This window comes from Aotus nancymaae, unplaced genomic scaffold (assembly GCF_030222135.1).
Source record: "Aotus nancymaae isolate 86718 unplaced genomic scaffold, 86718_ANA_hifiasm-v0.15.2.pri h1tg000002l, whole genome shotgun sequence".
Lineage (NCBI taxonomy): Eukaryota > Metazoa > Chordata > Mammalia > Primates > Aotidae > Aotus > Aotus nancymaae.
The window spans coordinates 24503129-24521189 of record NW_026988413.1 but is presented as its reverse complement, the minus strand read 5'-3'; the positions used below and the strand labels follow the sequence as shown (position 1 = coordinate 24521189).

The window sequence follows — 18061 nt, the reverse complement described above, 5'->3', positions numbered from 1 at the left end:
ATTCCAAAACATTGATAAACTTGAATGCTAGGCTAAAAAGGAAGGATCTTCAATAAGCTATGGGGGATTCATTGAAGATTCTCAAGCAAAGGAGTTCTACTTGGGAACTGTACTTGAGGAAGATGAATTGGGCACTTATGTGCCAAACTGATTAGAGGGGGATGAGACCAAAATCAGGAAGGAGAGTTGACCCCTCTTATCAAACTTTCAGAGAAGAAGGAAACCTATCTGAGTGAGGGCTGGGGTGGTGGCAAGGCTAGGAAGACAGGAACAGATGGGAAGTCCAGGGTTATTGCATGAGTGAGGCACACCAACTAGAGGACAGAGACAGAAGTCAGCATATGGAAAGAAAACCAGATGAAGGACAATGAGAGAAAAGTAAAATGATATGATTTACCAGTTAACTGAGAGTGGGGTTGAAAGAGAAAGAAGAATCAAAGATGACAGTGAGGGTTTGAACATGGGTAGCTCAGCCAAGGGAAAGAGATTATAAATGAGGTCTAAGCCACAACCCACCCACTGTCATGAGACAGTGCAAAGAAAAGATCTCAGTTTGAAGTGAGGGACAGTGGCCACTCTCCAACCCAAAAACCTCCCAGAGGAGAGACGATTTCACATGAGAATAGAGAGTCTACCCCTGGAATACATCTAGATATGGTGTCACTACAATCAGGCAGGTGGGATAACCTCTTGGAGAGTCAGAGGGCAGCCCATTTTGTGATATTAGAGATTCTCTAAGTGAAGCTGGCTGACAGCACAATTCTTGTTTTGAGGAAGGAGAAAACTCCCAGAGCCACTTGTTAGTATCAGAGGTCCTAGAGTATTGGAATACAAGCCAGGAAGTTCCAGAGAAAAGAAGAGGCACACAGAAATAGACTGAAGTGTGCAGAGGGTGAGGGGCACACCCTGTCACTATGTGACGGGTGATCCATGTGGGCTCCTAGGATTCTCACCATTGGTTCTATGGAGTGATGAAAAGGTACCCATTAGCGTTAACTTCCCAGGTTTTTAGGAAGGGTCTGAATGCAGTGGAAATGCAAACCTTTAAATAATAATTATGCCTTTCTTGGCCTAGATGTCTGTCATGTACTACAGATATTTTTCCCCTTCCTCCCTTACATGTATATGGATGAATATCAAAAGTAGCTACCTGTGAAAAAATAAAAATAAACTTTCACTTTCATTGTAAAGACCTTAGAGATGAAATCAAAGTAAAATGTAACTTGGGGAAGGGCTATATAATTTCATAAATAAAGGACTGAGCTTGATATTGAACTGAGCCTGTGCGACAACAGAGGGGACTAGTACAGCCACACCAGGCAAAGCTCACCACACAATACGTTTGCTTTTGCCTTTCTTATTGTCTACACCAAAGCAATAAGATCTGCAAAAGCAAATGTATTTTTCTCTACCTATTCTATCCCAGGACTCCTCTCTCACTTCAGACTTGGAATTTAAGAGGATGACCACCCCTCCCCCAGTGTCCTCTGGGCTCCTCTTCTCTTCCTCAAGAAAGCTCCTACTAATTCTTTCAAAAGGACCCTACCTCCTGCAGTTACTTCACATGCTCCTGTGGACAGCTTTAATTTTCCCCAGTGGAAGTCAGGATGTAGGTGTGGGTAGAGGCCTGGAAAACCTATCAAAGCACAATGAGGCTGAACAAAAATGTCCCAGGAATAGACTCTCAGCTCCCTATAGGTAGGACCGTGTTTGCCACTCACACTGTACCCCCAGCACCTGGCACAATAGCTGGCTCATAAAAGACATGCTACAAATGCTTGTTGAATTGTTGAACTGAGAGAGCTGGGATGAGAAAAACAAGCCAGGCATCCCTTTCTTGTCAAATAATCCTCATACATTTGCCACCCAAGAGCAGGGCAAGGGGTTGACCCAAGGTTTTTCTTTCATGACACAGCCCCCAAGGAGAATCCTCCATATAAATGTGCTCACGTTTCTCTCCAAATGACTTTATTCCAGAAGAAAGCAAAATAGCAAGTGGATGAGTTTCCTGTTTTTTGCAGGAAAGAAAACAAAAAGTGAGGAGAAAGATAATTTGAAACTAAGGTGTTAAGAAGTGTAATAGGGTAAAGGAGGCCAAGAAAAACTCAGTGTTGCTGGAGTAGGGAGAGGTTTGACTGATTGGCTGACACCATCCACCACAGTCATCAGGCACCTGTGGGCCTGGACCCTGCAGGAGGCGGCTGGGTGTATTCCTGCTGACTGATAAAATAACTTTGCACATTCAAGGCTAAGAAGGGGACCAACAGTTACCAACCAACCCCAAAAACTGACTAAAGCTGAGTGGTCAGTCACCTTTGATAATCACAGTCATCATTAATGAGTCCAACAGGGGACTGGCTGTAACCCCAACCCCAGATGGTGCTCAGATGGGTGCCTTTGACTAGCCTAACCTATGTCTGGTTCCCCTCTGTGATGTTCTGGCCGCCACCCAAGAACTTGGGATCTTTGCCTCTAGCTAGAGCTTCAAGAATAGAAGCTCACCTACTCCCTAAACTAATCTTCAGAATGAAAAACAATGGTAGCACTGCAGAAAAAAAAGGTAGGATGTGGAAATGCAGGAATAGATGCTTGCAGGACTACAAAAAATGCAGCATCTAAGAAGGGGCAAGTATTAGGGATCCCTTTCATATGGTCTAGATCTTCCCTCCTGCTTTGACAGCCTTAGTGGGTTCAATATGCTATCCTGTTGGGATGTAAGAACTGAGAGACTGAAACTCCCAATGCACCAGTCAAATTTTTTAAATCCAAAGAAAGTAGAACTCTGGTGAAAGCCATTTGTAAGCATATCTCCAGAATCTAATATATCCATGTGGCCAATACCAGTTAATTCGCAACCAGACACAGATACTCAGGAACAGAAGGGGGCGGGTGCTGGTAATCCCTTGAGTGCTAAGATTTTTTAATAATACACTGGAGAGCAGAGGGGAGAAGAAACAGCATTAATAGAAGTGATTGAAACAAATGCCCCACTGGTGAACAGTAATCTTGTTTTGGGCTTCCGAAACTGATTGATTATCAGATCCACCTTAAGCCCCTTTTGAGAAGGTTCTCCATCCCCACCGCTGCTCTCAACACCCTTGTTGATTCTGATTACACCAGTCTGGAATGAAGGTAGGGAATTTATAACTTTCAAAAGTTCCTCAGGTGAATCTGAGGACAAGCAAGGCTCGGAAATCATGGGTCCAACCCATGAGATTCACAAAATGAAAATATGCAAGTCAAACGCCAAACTGGCCCATCTGGCTTCACTACTCCAGGAAAGGGAGCCCAAAAGGATGCTAATCTGTTACAAGTGGTCTGAAAAATACATCTACGTTTTAAATACTTCCTCTCTTGAAATAGTAAACTGAATTACAGCGAGCTAGCTCCATGGTGATATTTTCCCTGATTCCAGCTCACAGAGAGAATTTAAAGTGAAAAATCCTTTCAAAAGGAAGATACACCATGCTGTGCTCCTCAGTGATGCTTGCTCTGGGCCCAGTGCTAGTGCTGACCGCTTCACACATGTCATCTCACATAACCTGTAGGGAAGGTACCGTCACCCCCATTTTACATGTAAAGTCATTGTCTCAGGGAGACTTAAGTAACTTGCCCAAACTACAAAGTGGTAGGATGTGAATTGAACTTAAATCTGATTCCAGAGCCTTTACCTTGAAGCCTACAGTATGTTGCTTTCTTAAACCTTCCCACATCTACATCTCTGCTTAAGCTTCTAGGTCTTTGAATGTCACTTAACAAGCAGCCCCTCTGTGCCAATGTGGTTGCATCCATTTCTTTGCTAGGGCGCTCCCGAGTGCATGCAGCCATGGGTAAGGACCCAGTGGGTAGTAGGAGTCAAGAGGAGAGGCTGGGAACTGTCTGGGGCTCCTCCTGGGATCTCCTGGTGGGGTGCAGAACTATACCAGGGATTCTGACTCTTGACTACCGTGCAGAAGAATCAAAGGACAGACGTTCCAACAGCCAGGCAAACCAGAACCACAGAGAAGACAGGGAGGCGGTCAAAGCCATTAGGACCCCACAAATATACCCACCGGGAGAATCAAATCAGGGTTGTGAAGGCAACAACAGAGTTTGTTGGTGGCCTAGATTTTTATTCTTTGAATGGCTCTGTATTTCAGCTTCATGCAGCGGTTTGCAAAAGAGCCCTGGGATGGCAAGAAAGCAGAGAGCACCTCTCTTTGTAGCCACAACTACAGATCCCAAGACCACTATGACCAAATTAGGACAGAAAGTCTTCAGTGACGCACACACAGGCCCCAGGGAGTCTGAACGCTAGCAGATCTAATGCTGTCGAACAAAACGTGAAACCAAAGAAAACACCCAGCCACACAGAGCCCTTTGAATTGGTGGCTTCACTCCAGGGCTGCAAGTGGGGAGAGAGTGAAGAGAGACAAAGCCTGGCTTTGGAAAGCCTCAAAAGAGTTTCTAGGAATGCCACGTCCCAAATCTAGTGGGGTTTGTGAGGGGTTTGGAGAGTCTTGGTTGTTGAACAGCACTTAGTTGTCACAGCAGGGAGTGGAGTTCTAGACTCGCCTAGCCCGCGTCACAAATCAAATTAAATCCTAAAGCAAAAGTAATTCCGAGTAGAGTTTAATTCTAATTGCAAGATGACTGAGAAGGGATTTATGATAAGCAGATGAGCCTAGGGCAATTTCAGGTACAAGTAAGGTTCTTATTTATTTGCTTTTTTAAAAAATGTCCCACCATTTTGTATGAATGAGGGGGTTCTGCCTGGTGGAGAGAGCCCAGCAGTGGGACGTGGAAGTGGACAACACCGACAACAGTGAGGGAGGCTGCCAGGCAGCCTGAGTTCTCTGCTCCTAGGCCCAGGCCCAGAGAAAGGTGCTCTGACCCAAAGCTGGGCACGTTCTCACCCTAGACCAAGACCAATGGTTCTCCTAAACGTTCCAATAAATACCCAATGTAGCTTTTAAACCTTAATCTGTTCTTTCTTAGTTTGAACAGTACGATGTACCCCTGTCAGAGGTGTTTGAACCAGAGTGACTCCATCTTGAATAGCAGATGGGTAAAATAAGGCTGAATCCTACTGGGCTACATTCCCAGAAGGTTAGGCATTCTTAGTCACAGGATGAGATAAGGGTTGGCACAAGATACAGGTCATAAATACCTTGCTGATAAAACAGGATGCAGTGAAGAAGCCAGCCAAAACCAAGATGGTAATGAAGTGACCTCTGGTCATCCCCACTGCTCTGTATATGCTAATTATAATACATTATCATGGTAAAAGACACTCACGCCAACACCATGACAGTTTACACATGCCATGGCAACATCCACAAGTTTCCCTATATGGTCTAAAAGAGGGAAGAACCCTCATTTCCAGGAAACCTCTGCCCCTTTTCCGGAAATCTCACAAATAATCCACCCCTTGTTTAGCATATAATCCAGAAATAACTGTAAATATACTCAGTCACGCAGCTCATCCTGCTGCTGTGCCTATGGAGTTGCCATTCTTTCTTAACTTGCCATTCATTCCTTTACTTTCTTAATAAACTTGCTTTCACTTTACTCTATGGACTTGCCCTGAATTCTTTCTTGTGTGAGGTCCAAGAACCCTCTGTTGGGGTCTGGATGGGGATTCCCTTCTGGTAACACCCCTATCATCATCCCACCTAAGAAAACAGGAATCCCGGGGAACATAATTTCCACTTGCAAAATATTTATTAACTACTCACACTCTTTGAGATGTCTTGGTAGGAACGGGACCACTTAGTTCAGACGCTGAAAATGATTCCAAACTTGGCTACTCATGAGAATCACCTGAGGAACTTAAAAAAAATCCTGGGTCCCAACTCCAGTAACTCTGATACATTTGGATCCTCCCAAGATTTCGAAAAGCTGGAGCCATAGATGCAGGAATAACCTTAAAAGTGAGTGGACCTAAAATCTTCCTGGGGGCAGATTTCCTTGGTTCTGGGAGAGTCGTTTGCCTGAGTCACTACGCTCCTTGGTGTTCCGGAAAATGGCAAAGTACATCAAATAGAGGGAGGATTCCTCGGCAGTCATGTCTATTGCTATTTAGGTTAAGTCACTGCTACATCTATAATATTCCCTTTTGCGGGGGGATTGTTTGTTTCTTTGTTGTTTGGGGAGCAGCATGGGGGCTTGGATTTTTTTTCTTAAAATGACTTCAGAATGCTCAGCTTATTTTTGTGAAAAGACAGATGAGTTATAGTTTAAACCAGTTTGAACATTAGGTAGAGAGAGGAAGAGTTATAGTCTGAAAGAGGTAGAGTTATAGGTAGAAGAAGACAGCACAGGTGGGTGAGATCCTCACCTGTGCTGAGCCCAGGATCCAGCTGCAGTTTGGACCACCAACCCAGACTTTGGGGAATATACCATATTGGAATGCTGTTCTGCTGCAGGTGCTCTGTGGGTGCCTTAAGGCTAGGGCGATACCTTACCTGCTACCCAAGGGTAAGGTTAACCTGAAGGAAATGAACATTCCCTAGGAAGACAATGAGGACTGGAATGTGGGTTTTCATTGCAACTCAGAGTACCCCCAACCCCACAGCATGGTGGTGAGACTGCCCTTCCTCTAGGGATCAGGATGCCCAGGAGTGGGGCAGGAGGCACCCAAAGTGACAACAGGTTTAAGCCTGGACGTGCCTACAGTGGCCACGTTTTAAAGAAATGTGAGTTACTCTCTGTGTTTCCTTTTTAACCCTTGACCCATCAAAAAAAGTTGTATTCAAATATACAGCCTGATCTCTTTGTGCTGGAAGGAATCTGGGGAAGAACCTCTTCCAGGCTTGGATTAACAGGAAGAACAGCAATGAGAGGGAGGGGTCACCATTTCTTCAGCTACAGGAGGCAATTAGTAGACACTTAAAGAGGATCTGAGTGCAGCTCAACTAATTTAAAAAATCATCTTAATTTGAGTTTTAACCAAAATATGACTTTATTTTGTATTTGCAAGGCACTGAGTTCTGCTATACACAATTAACCTCCCCCATCCTCCCCACCTTCATGGCTTCCGTCTGAGAGACTTACTGGGAGGAGGAAAGGAAGAGTCTAGCTCCTCTGCTACTGAGGATCCTACTAGTCCACCTTGGCCCAGTGCTGCAATCACCCAGCCCACTGGGCTGCAATGACCATATCTGTACCTACAGCCCCTCATCCAATTTTTAGTGCAGACCTCAATCCCCGTCTTCCCCTGACCTCCTAGCCACTCACACATCCAGTACATCTCCATGCTGTCCCACAGACACTTCAAACATGGCTCCTCAAAAACAGGAACACACCTGTTCCTTCTCCCTTTGTAGAGCACAACCATCCACTTGGTCCTCCATGCCCCTCAGCTGCCTCATCTAATTCTCACCAAAACACACTTCTGGGCCTCTCCCTTCCCTTCCATTTAGTACCTCAAGTCCAGTCCTCATCAATTCTCCCCTGGACCACAGCAGCAGCCTCCTGACAATTTCCCACACTCAAAGTGCAGTCCCAGCACTGCCAAACTTGGAGACAGAGAGCATAGGTGCACACCCAGGTCCCCTGAGCACTCAGCAGCTTCCTTCACAGATTTTCTCTTCCCTTCTCTCTTGACCAGATACAGAAGAGCCAGCGGGAAATTGAGAAGCCCTCAACAGGACAGTGGAGCCACAACATGGAAGGAACCTGGGTTCCTGAATGACTGCAGGAGCAAAATCCCCCCACATACTAACCCATGTTAAACTGTGGTGGTTTGTTACAGAATTAACCAACCATGATTATAGTAAGCAACTCAAGAACAAAAAGAACAAGACTATAATAGAAAAGCAATGCTTTTCCATTCACAAACCTTTCATTACAACATTCAAGTTGGATCCTACAGCCAGAGTACTAAGTATACCTCATTGATGGCTGCAAGAGCCAGGCAGTCCTCATACACAATCAAAGCTGTCTACCAAAGACTTAATACCACTAGCCCTGTACCCTCTCAATTGCCCTCTAGTTTTTCTAACCCCAATATTGGAGTGTCTATGATCACTCAAGGAAAATGAAATATGATTCTAGGTGTCACGTTTCATAGGGTGTGACTGTCAGCTAACATGATTTAAGCCCCGGAAAAACCCCTGTGTCCTTTTAACATCCAAAACTAATCCTCTTCATACCAGACATAGATGTTAAATAAACAGAGATTTCCATTAACCTACACCTCTGTACATCTATTTTTAAAAAGCAGTGTCACTCTCCTTTAAACGAACATACTAATTAGTGTATTACTAAATAGCTGAATGGAATCAATGAGACATGTAATCAAGGTCTGACCAGGAGTCGGGGCCAGGATGAAGGAGGTGGGGAGAAGGAGAGGAGAGAAAAGAATCTTATTAGCAGGTTTGCTGAGGAGGGACATGTAAAATCAATGCCACACATGCAGCTGAAGCGCAGCCAAAGTTGACAGTAGATGGAAAGCTAAGTGCTTGCTCCACCTCCTTCCTTTGACAGGAAAGCTCCCAGTGAGAGTTAATGTGATGAGCAAGGAAGACATTAATTGAGGCAGGAAAAGCCATTCAGAGATGGTGTCCAGGATCATAGCTGGCAAAGTTACCCAGAACCTCAGTGCTAGAGCCCTGACTCCTAGATCTTGATTTAAAATTCTGAAAAAGAAGGAGAGTTGATTTTGTTCTCAGCAAACACTTGGTCTAAAAAAGAAGCCACAGTGAAAGTTACTTGTTTGGGGCTCTCTGTTAGTCTTACCCTCACTTCAAAAATTCTGGTTCACAAGCAGTAGCTGTAAGTACCTTTGCCCCAAGGTGCTAGGCACTGGGAAGTGAAGTGTCTGGACTCTACAGGCAGCCCTGGGGGTGGGAATGGGGCAGCTCACTCCTTCATCAGCTCCCAATTTCCTGTAGCACACCTCATACCTAGAAGACTCTGGAAGGTGAGAAGAAAGAATCCTTCTGCAGGTGTGAGGTTTCCAGCTGAAATGGTATCTGATTACCTCAACCCCTGCTCATTGGATCTCAAATTAGCATTGGTACTACATTTCCTTCATCTGGAGACACACCCCCTTTGGACCACAAAACACTGGACAGAAGAAAAATGGGCTTTATTTCCTTGAAGATTAATGTCAGGAGAAATGTCCTCTGTATAAAATCAATTAGGTACCTGCAACCCTCACCCCAAAGCCAGCTCAGTGATACTGGTTGAAGTAGAAGGTATGTTAGGATAAAAGAAACTCAGAAAAAACTTGTCTAGGGGCCAGTACTGCCCATGATAAGCCCTGTTAGGGGTGATTCTGCCAGGAGGCAGGGGGTTGGCTTTTTAGCAGTTAGAATGCTTGGCTCAGGATTCTGGGGTGTAATGGGTTCCCATGCCATGAACCTGAAGCTCCTCCTAATTCTGGTTGCTGGAGAAGCCAGTCTCTCTGGGTGGACCTCACAGGCAGAGAGCCTGCTGCCCTGGATGCCTAGCTCTGGCATGACATCTCCACCTGGATGATCTAGAAGCCTCACAGATGTGTCCCGAAATATGTTTCTGCCAGCCACAGGCGTGGCCTGCAACCTGCTCACCCTGAGGTCATCATTTCCTGGAATGACAGGGAGGACACACATAAAGGAAGTGTGGGGACATGGCAGGAGGCAGCAGCTCTCAGCAGCCCCTAGGCTATTTCCCACATTACTGCAAATGGTATTTTGCCCCAGGAGGCTCATAACACTGTCAGAAGGATCTCCAGGCCCCCCAGACCTCCTCAGACCCATCAGAAAAGCCAAGGGGTGATGGTCATCAGCCCATGGGGAGAGCTTCCTGACAGAGTCATGAAAATTAAATGCAAAAGAGGTGCCAGAGATAGCTGTCCCTGTGCTCAATCTGAAGCACAGGCACCTAGAGCAGTGGGAACTCATAGGATCTTCCTGTGTGGTTTGAGAGGTCCTAGCAAAGTTCCCAGTCCACATCTTACTCCCTCCACTGACATGCTGAAAGTCCACCATTGCAACATGGTCTCTGAGGGTCAAGCATCAAGCTTTCTCTTTCTTCAAACTACACTTTAGTGCACCTCCCCCATCACCTCTGTTTCTCTGTGGCCCAAGGCTAAACAGAAGAGAGTGGAGAGGGTGCAAACAGCAGGGTCCCCACTGGTCTACATGGTTATTTACTGAGAATTAGGGAGTGCTGTCCTTCCTCTCTGGTTGGCCAGAACTTGGTAAACAGAAGGCATCTTGAGGGAAGAAAAGGGCAACCCTTCCTGAGCTAGGAGATGCAGCAAGCCTTGACCAATAAAACATGAGCGGAATGTCAGCTCTTAGTTGCTCTCAGCTCACAGGTATACACACTACAGTGTATAGCACCAAAGCCCCTCTCTAAAGAAAGAAGAAGAGAGGTAGAGAGGAGATACCCAAGTACTTGGGGCAAAATTCAACTACTTCTCGATTGGAGATAGAGAGATAGAGACAGAAATAGAGATAGAGACAGAGAGAGACAGAGACAGAGATATGACTATTTTCAAATCAAAAGTATCAGGACACCTACTCACCCCACAGACCGTTGTAGTAAACACAGGGCCTGTGGTCACTGTAGATGGGAGGAAGAGTAGAGGATGGCAGTGACAAGGATCCTGGGGGGACAGTGTGACAATAAGGTGCCCCTTTTCCTTTAGGGGACAGAGAAGCAATGGCAAAGCTCCCCATGGTGTGCTATGCATTGGAAAGACCATCTCCAGAAGACCAGAGCAGGACTCTCTGCTCACAGAGGTCCCATCATCCTCAAAATACACTGACGCTCCGTTTCCAGACTCTCCGAGCTTTTGTTCCCTCTCCACAGTGGCAAATCACCTTTCTCCACAGTGAACCAGTGGTTTTTCCTCCCTCAGCCAGAGTGTTGCTGGGAATAATGCAATGTTTCCAGCTTAATCGTTCGTCCTCATGCAGAGATTTCACTGATTTCAAAGCTAAGATGCCCGGGAGAATCGAGCATGCTCTGAGCCAGTGTGCCGCAGGGCAGACGGTTCTGATTGGCTGGCTGGCTGTACATGATGAAAACCACACAGGAGAATCCCAGCCTTACTCGCCAGTTTAAGGCTATCTTTCCAGGAAGCCAGGGCCTGGGGCTGAAGACAGCGGAGATGGGCTGTGTTCATAAACATCCCCTGTTGGAAGTAGGTGAGGACATCCAAGTATGCAAATACCGTGTACACTAAACACACCTCTCTGGTCTCCAATGGACCACTTCCGCTTTCTGACTTTGTTGCAGGCAAACATTAGCAGATGCCGCATCCTGCAATGCTTGGCATAATTATCAGGTAGGCTCCAGGCAATAATCACTAATGGTTAGCCACTGCTCTGAGCCAAGAGTCTCCTATCTGCTCTCCCTGCACCAAATTCAGAGTCTTGGGTGGTAAACTTGAAAGAAAAAAAAAAAACTACCCATCACCATGGCCTGGCAAGAAAAACACATTATCTAAGATATCACGGCTGCAGGCCCTATAAAAATAATGTATGTTTACATGTGGATGGCTGATCTGAGCACAGATTGAATATATAAACGTGGCTGTTAAATCTAGACTCCAGGAAAATTCTGAGTCTTCCAAAAATAAAGGAATCCCTACAAATATTTTTAAATCTTTTTTAAGAGGTCATACTCTGACAGAGAGCTAGAATTAATGCAATGAGACCAGCCACCTGCTCTTCCTCCCTTCCCGTTTGCTTATAGAACCTCAAGGCAGTGGGCTCATTGAAGCCCAGTGTTAGAAACAGATGTGACTATTTATAAACCAAGAAAACTGAAGTGTTTTAACCCAACACAGGGTGGCAAGAAACAGAATGACGAGGTTTAGGAATCTGAAGACCAGGCAACAATTTTCAATAATATTATCTCTCCATTTATTGAGCACTTAATATGTGTCAAGCAGTGTGCAAGCTATTTCCCATGTATTATGTCGCTTAATTGTTAGAGTAGTCTCTTGTTTTACTCTTTTAATGATAAGAACACTGAACATCAGAGAAGACAGGTAACATGCTGATGCTACATAGCTGAGTAGCCAAGGCTTGAGGATGTCTGTAAATTACTTTAAAATGCATCAGCTGAAACAGGGTGATATAATGTAAGTTAGTTCCAATTCCCACCCAAGAATGGTTAGTCAACATCTGAAGTGTTGTAACTAACCAGGGCTGGTGACTTAGCCTTTGAAAGTCTTGTATCAGAGTCTACGCTGTTTGTTAAAAAGCATAAGAGATGTTGGAAACAATTTATCAACGGGAAATTAAGCAGTGTCAAAGATGGATAGTTGGTTAAAAATGCCATCCAGACATCTCTGCCCTCTGGGTACAAAAATCTGGCAAGCCTAGAGCCCTTTGTGGCTCCATTCTTGGCCTAGGGGTCCTACTAGGTCTGTTTCATCTCTCAAAGGATGCTGTCCTCTAATCCCACTAGAAGGCGAGATGAAACCTGCAACCACATTGTCACATCTGCCTTAAATAAATCTTCCTTGAAATAAACTTGTCAGAGTTACTAAGTCAGTGTTTCCCAAAGTTTCTCACTTCCTGACACTTGCAGAAAGTGATAATATTTTTACCACACCCTGGGGCCAGAGAGGGAGCCTCTGCCTGCTGCATGCCCCTTGCGTCCTCTGGCCGTCCACCTGCGGGTGTGAGGCAACCCACTACATCAGCAAACCTTGATACTCTTCCCTGACACACTAGTTAAGGCAGAGAGCTGGATCCACACTGAGCTTCAAAAACAGGTTGTAATCCCAGCACTTTGGGAGGCCGAGGTGGGTGGATCACGAGGTCAAGAGATCGAGACCATCCTGGTCAACATGGTGAAACCCCGTCTCTACTAAAAATACAAAAAATTAACTGGGCATGGTGGCGCGTGCCTGTAATCCCAGCTACTCAGGAGGCTGAGGCAGGAGAATTGCCTGAACCCAGGAGGTGGAGGTTGCAGTGAGCCGAGATCACGCCATTGCACTCCAGCCTGGGTAACAAGAGCGAAACTCCATCTCAAAAAAAAAAAAAAAAAAACAGGTTGTATGGCTATTTCTGTGCCTGGTTACTAACAAAGATTGGTAGGTAGGGTAGAATTGAGTCTGCAACTTGCTTTTTTGTAGGAAGGTTGTAGAGGAGAAGGCCCACAGCTTTCACTTGCCTGTAATCATTGGAAGTGAGTCCCCACATAATCTGCCCATCAGGCATGGCCAAGTTGGCATAAGTTGGGTTGCAGTGCCAGGCCTGTCTGCCTCCAAATACTATCCTGGGTCCTGGGTGCTCCCCTGCTTCTGGAGCCTAAAGAAAGTGAATCAATGGTTATTTGTCAAACCCAAAAGGGAAGCTCTTCAGAAAATGCCACGTCAAAGGGTTCTATCCTTGGTTCTGCACTGTTTTGTACTTTTATTGGTAATTTGAATGAAGACTGAGAGTCACATTTATCAAATTTGCAACTGACAGACTCCAGGACTTGTGAAGGTCAAATTAGATAACATGAGAGAAGTCATTTAATATTAGAGTAAGTCTCAACCTATTGATGGGAATGGCACAAAGTTTAAATACCTTAGCAGCCTGAAGCAAGGTCAAAACTGGACCCCCAAAAAGAAACTGAAAGTGACAAACATAAGTTGAAACTTTAGGCTTCAAAAAATATTAATGGATAAAGTATCAGACGGCAGAATTTTGTGTAAAACACACATACAATGAGGGCGGGAGAAGCTTAGAGACCCACTGGTTACGAACCAGCAGTGGGATGGGGGCTGCCACAAGATCTTACAGGAGCCTCTGCCCAGCAAGCCTGCCACACGGATGAATTCTGACATTGGGCTTTGCTATCCACACCTCCTGCAGATGGTGACTTGCACCTGTGATCAGCCATAAAATCAGATGTGGAGTCAGACCTACCTACACCATGAACAGTAATGAGCTCTCCATCAATGCAGAAAGCAGTGAAAAGACAAAGAATCCTCCATCGCGTGCTACTGAAGTTGAGTTGTTCCCATCCCCTGCAAAAGCTCCCAAATTGCCAGCACAGCCAGGATGTTTGGCTCAGAGAAAAAAGGTGGGAGAAGAGTTTATCAAAACCTACAACTTAAGATTTTCTTCACAGAAGATGGAGGAAATGGAAGGAGGGGGCATAAAGATAGGCAATCAATTACCAAGGAGCAACTGTTTGTGCCCTTGTAAAAACCTCTTTGTCTCCTTGAATTTTCCTTTAGTTTACCTTAAAAAGTTTTCACCTTTGTAAAACCTTAGGACCTTTTGACCAAAGACAACAGGAAGCCAGCCAAGTTTAATGGAGTTTTCATTTTGGAAAGGATGTTATCTGCAGCTCCTCTGTGCCTACCAAGCATTATGGTAAGTCTGTGGTCTAGAGCCCAACTTGTTAGGTGCTCTGTTTACCATCAGCTGATGAAAAACGATAATCGTATGGAAGAATAAACACCAAGACATGGACATCACTGCCTGCAGACTTCCCCAGAGAGCTACTTCCCACTTCCTGTAGATCCACAGTTGTTTCAGGATGTGTAATGCCCTCTACTGTCCGACCATTCAAATACGTCTCTTTTCAAGCTCAGAAAACCAAGTTTAAGGTAGAGAGAGAGAAAAAAAAAAAATCAAACAACCCAACACAACAATGTTGAGTCCAAAGGGAACTGCAAATGTGTCTAAGACAATTTCAAGAAGCTTGTAATTAAGTAGGAATATGAGATGTAAATACTGAAAATATAAGCCAATAAATTATATATTACCAGGAAATTCTTGGCAGGCTGAATTTTCAGAAAGTCTGTACGTATACTACTGTCTTCACACAAAAATGCCCTGACTTGGCTAAGGCCTGGTATGTGGCTAAGTCTACTTGTAAAATTTGTTACCTGGTTAAATGCCATTCCATACATAGCAATATTTTAAAGTTTTCAAATATAAGTTTTAGGTGAAAATGCCATTCTTTCAGAACGGTATGTGCTGGAGAAATGACATTTTTTCAAACTGAATTTTCTATATTTGGTCATGTGATATTCTGCAAGCTTTTTTGTAAAAGCTCTCTTGAACATTCCGAAAATGAGCATCGTCAAATTAAAACAAGAGAACTTCTATTACATTGCTGCAAATCCTAGATGTAAATAAAATACCATTTCGCTCAATAATGATTGACAGAAATATAAATACAGTTTAGAAAAATTATTTAATTAGTTTATTTTTAAGGATTTGCCAAGAAGGCTTTGGCCTTGCTAGTATTAAGTCATGGAAGAAGGAATGAAAGAGAGTGAAATGAGCTCCAGCAACTTCATGCAATTAGGCCTGGGTTTAGCAAAGCTCACTCTCCACCCACCACCCCCAGCACTCGGCCTGGGGCCAACGACAGCCAAGATTCTTTGTCCAATTTGACACCATGCACAGGGTCAGCGCCCTGCCTCTTTCACCTTTGCCTAGTCTCTTAGATCTAATCATCCAAGCATAAAACCAGCAGCCCATTTGAGAATATCTCATGACCCCAGGTCAGTAGGTAGTCTCTAAACTAAAACATATGAAGGTGGTACAAGGAAAGGGGAAAGCATAGGGATTCCCTACCTTCATTGCAGGCTCTGAGACAGCCTTGGAGAGGGCTCAGCACACCAATCCCAAAGGCCTCACCCGCAGGGGACAGGGGCATGGTGAGGGGATGTAACGAGGACACCCCCAGGAGGCGTCAACTGCTCTATTCCAGTCCTGACCACAGATCACTGTGGTTAGGTTACTTCTCAGAGTCCCAGGCCCTGCCCTCTGCCTCCTAGTAAGGAAACAATGTGCCACCAGATAAGCTGGGAGAAACTGCTGAATTCCCTGACACCAAAAGTGCAGCTCCATTAATATACAACATGCTGAGAGCAGTTGATAAAATGTACAAGGGCTGGGAAAAGAGGCGTGAGGAGGAATGAACAGAAATCCTGCCATGTCTGTGGGGTTTTTGAAAGGTTAGAGCTCAAAAGCACTTACCCTGCCCCCCGTTTCTCCCCACAAGACAACCCAAAGTACAAGCCAATTTTATTAGCAGCTCTGAGATGCCCAGAAGCAATTCAGAGAAGTAGATCCATCGTTTCACTTGACGTTGTACTGCAATTTTGCAGCTAAAGACACTTCGGGCCTGAACTCCCTGGGTCCCTCCGTCTTGAAGAACTGGTCTAAAGGATGCTGGGGCTAGTCAGAAGCCAAGCACTGTCTGGGGCCTCTCCCCACTCCCAAGTCTCACTACCTTCCACAGCAGCACAGGGGTTTGAAAGCATCTGGAAGACTTGAAGGAAGTTGATATATCTCTCTCTAGCACTCTGCTCAAACCAATGGCCTGTTCTCTGCAGTTTCTATGGTATGAACACTGTAATGGAACACAGGAGCCCCTGTCTACACCTCCTGCAACAAATGAAGACCACTAAATTATAAAGCTCCCCTGCAGAAGGCAAAGCACCTGTCACTAGTATGCTAACCCATTCATTTTTTTCCTACGTATTGGAAAGAGAGAGAACAGATACTGCTTGAGTGCTTACTAGGCCCTAGGCTGTGTCTGGTATTTTAAAAATACCTTCATCATAGATGCGTGAGGCAAAGATATAAGAAACAGGGGGTAGAGCCTGGAGATGGACTGACCCACCTAAAGGCATTCCTTGACACTCCTGAACCAAGCCAATCCTATCTAGCGGCCAGGTCATACCTGCAGGCCTTGATTGTCCTACCTCCCAGAATGTAGGATTAGACCAACAAGACATTATTCCTAGCAGGCAAGGTCAATATTTTAATCATCAATCTCTTAGTTCATGGTGGAGCTCATTTCCCTAGACCACACTGTCTTGAGCACGTGCTCACTGAAGCTGGAGACACGCACCGAGGAAGGGAACAAGCAGAACAGAAGTCCAGGCGTGCTCTGTTCCAAGCTTGCTCCATAGCACTCTGAGTGCTACTCGACCTCCCAGGACCATTCTTTTTCCACTGGAAAGTAGTGGGACTCTCCTAAGGGAAGGTGAATACCCAGGATGCATTCAGAACAATTTCAAGTACATTGTCCAAGACAGTATGTTTACATCGAAACATGAACCACTTGAAAAATGTAAGAATCTCTATGTGTATCTTCTTGCTTCTTTGTCAAGTTTCTGCCAGATCCCAAAAGGAACTTCTAAGTCTACAACTGGGACCAGAAGTAAACAGCATTAGGTAAGCATGAAGATGAAGCTGCCAGAGACACAAGAGCCTTGTATCTGCCGGCCTCCATGTCACCTCCACCTGCAAATTCACATGTGCCTCAATTCATCTTGTCCAGAAAAGACTGCAGCACTCCTACCCCACCTCACCCCTGACAACCTGTCCCAGGCCAGATTTCTCCAGCTCCACGAACGGCATCGCCTCCCACAAGCTGCCCAGGTGGGACACCTGCAGGACGGCCCCACTCCCTGTTCTTTGCTGCCCACCACCTTCACCACCATATCCACCGTCAATGCCAACTCCTATGATGTACTTCTCAGATCGGCCCCTTTCTCTCCTTTGCCATCACCTTTGATCAGCCCTGGTTCAGGATGCTCTGATTTACTGCAATAGCCTCCCTTCCAATTGTTCTCCACCAAACCTTGCTACAGTACAAATCTGGTCTTGTTGATTCTCTTCCTTGGAGATTCCCCAAGGCCTGACTGCTGCCTGATGGATAAATCCCTTAGCCGGACACTGACAATGGTCCTGGTGCAGCCTCTGCCGTGGTGCTTGCCCCACTTCCCATCTCTGCCTTGATCTCCTGCAGACCCCGAGGGCTGTGCTCTCACCTCCCCATGCTGCTTCCTCCACGTGGGACCTCTGCTTATGAGTTCACAAATTCAACCTAAGGGATCCTTTCAAACAACCTCTAAAACTCAATTGGATGCTCCTCTTCCTCCTCCTCTTCCTCCTCCTCCTCCTCCCCCTCTTCTTGCTCCTCATTCTGCTTCTCCAGGAGGCCTTCTTCATGTCCTGCTTTTCATAACTGGATGGGTATTCCTCTTCCTATTCCCAGAGCACCTCCTTCATGCCCCAATCTCACTTCCTGCCACACTGCATGTAAATTCCCTATTCCCACATATGCTGTGGCCATACTAAGCCCTGAGCTCCCTAATGGTGGA

General features: G+C 45.4%; 1 protein-coding gene across 2 annotated transcripts in view; it reads right to left on the bottom strand.

The window, feature by feature from the left end:
• Positions 1–18061, bottom strand: part of PLXNA4 (plexin A4) — a 456164-nt gene that overhangs the window by 426157 nt on the left and 11946 nt on the right. The gene's annotated exons all lie outside the window — the stretch shown is intronic.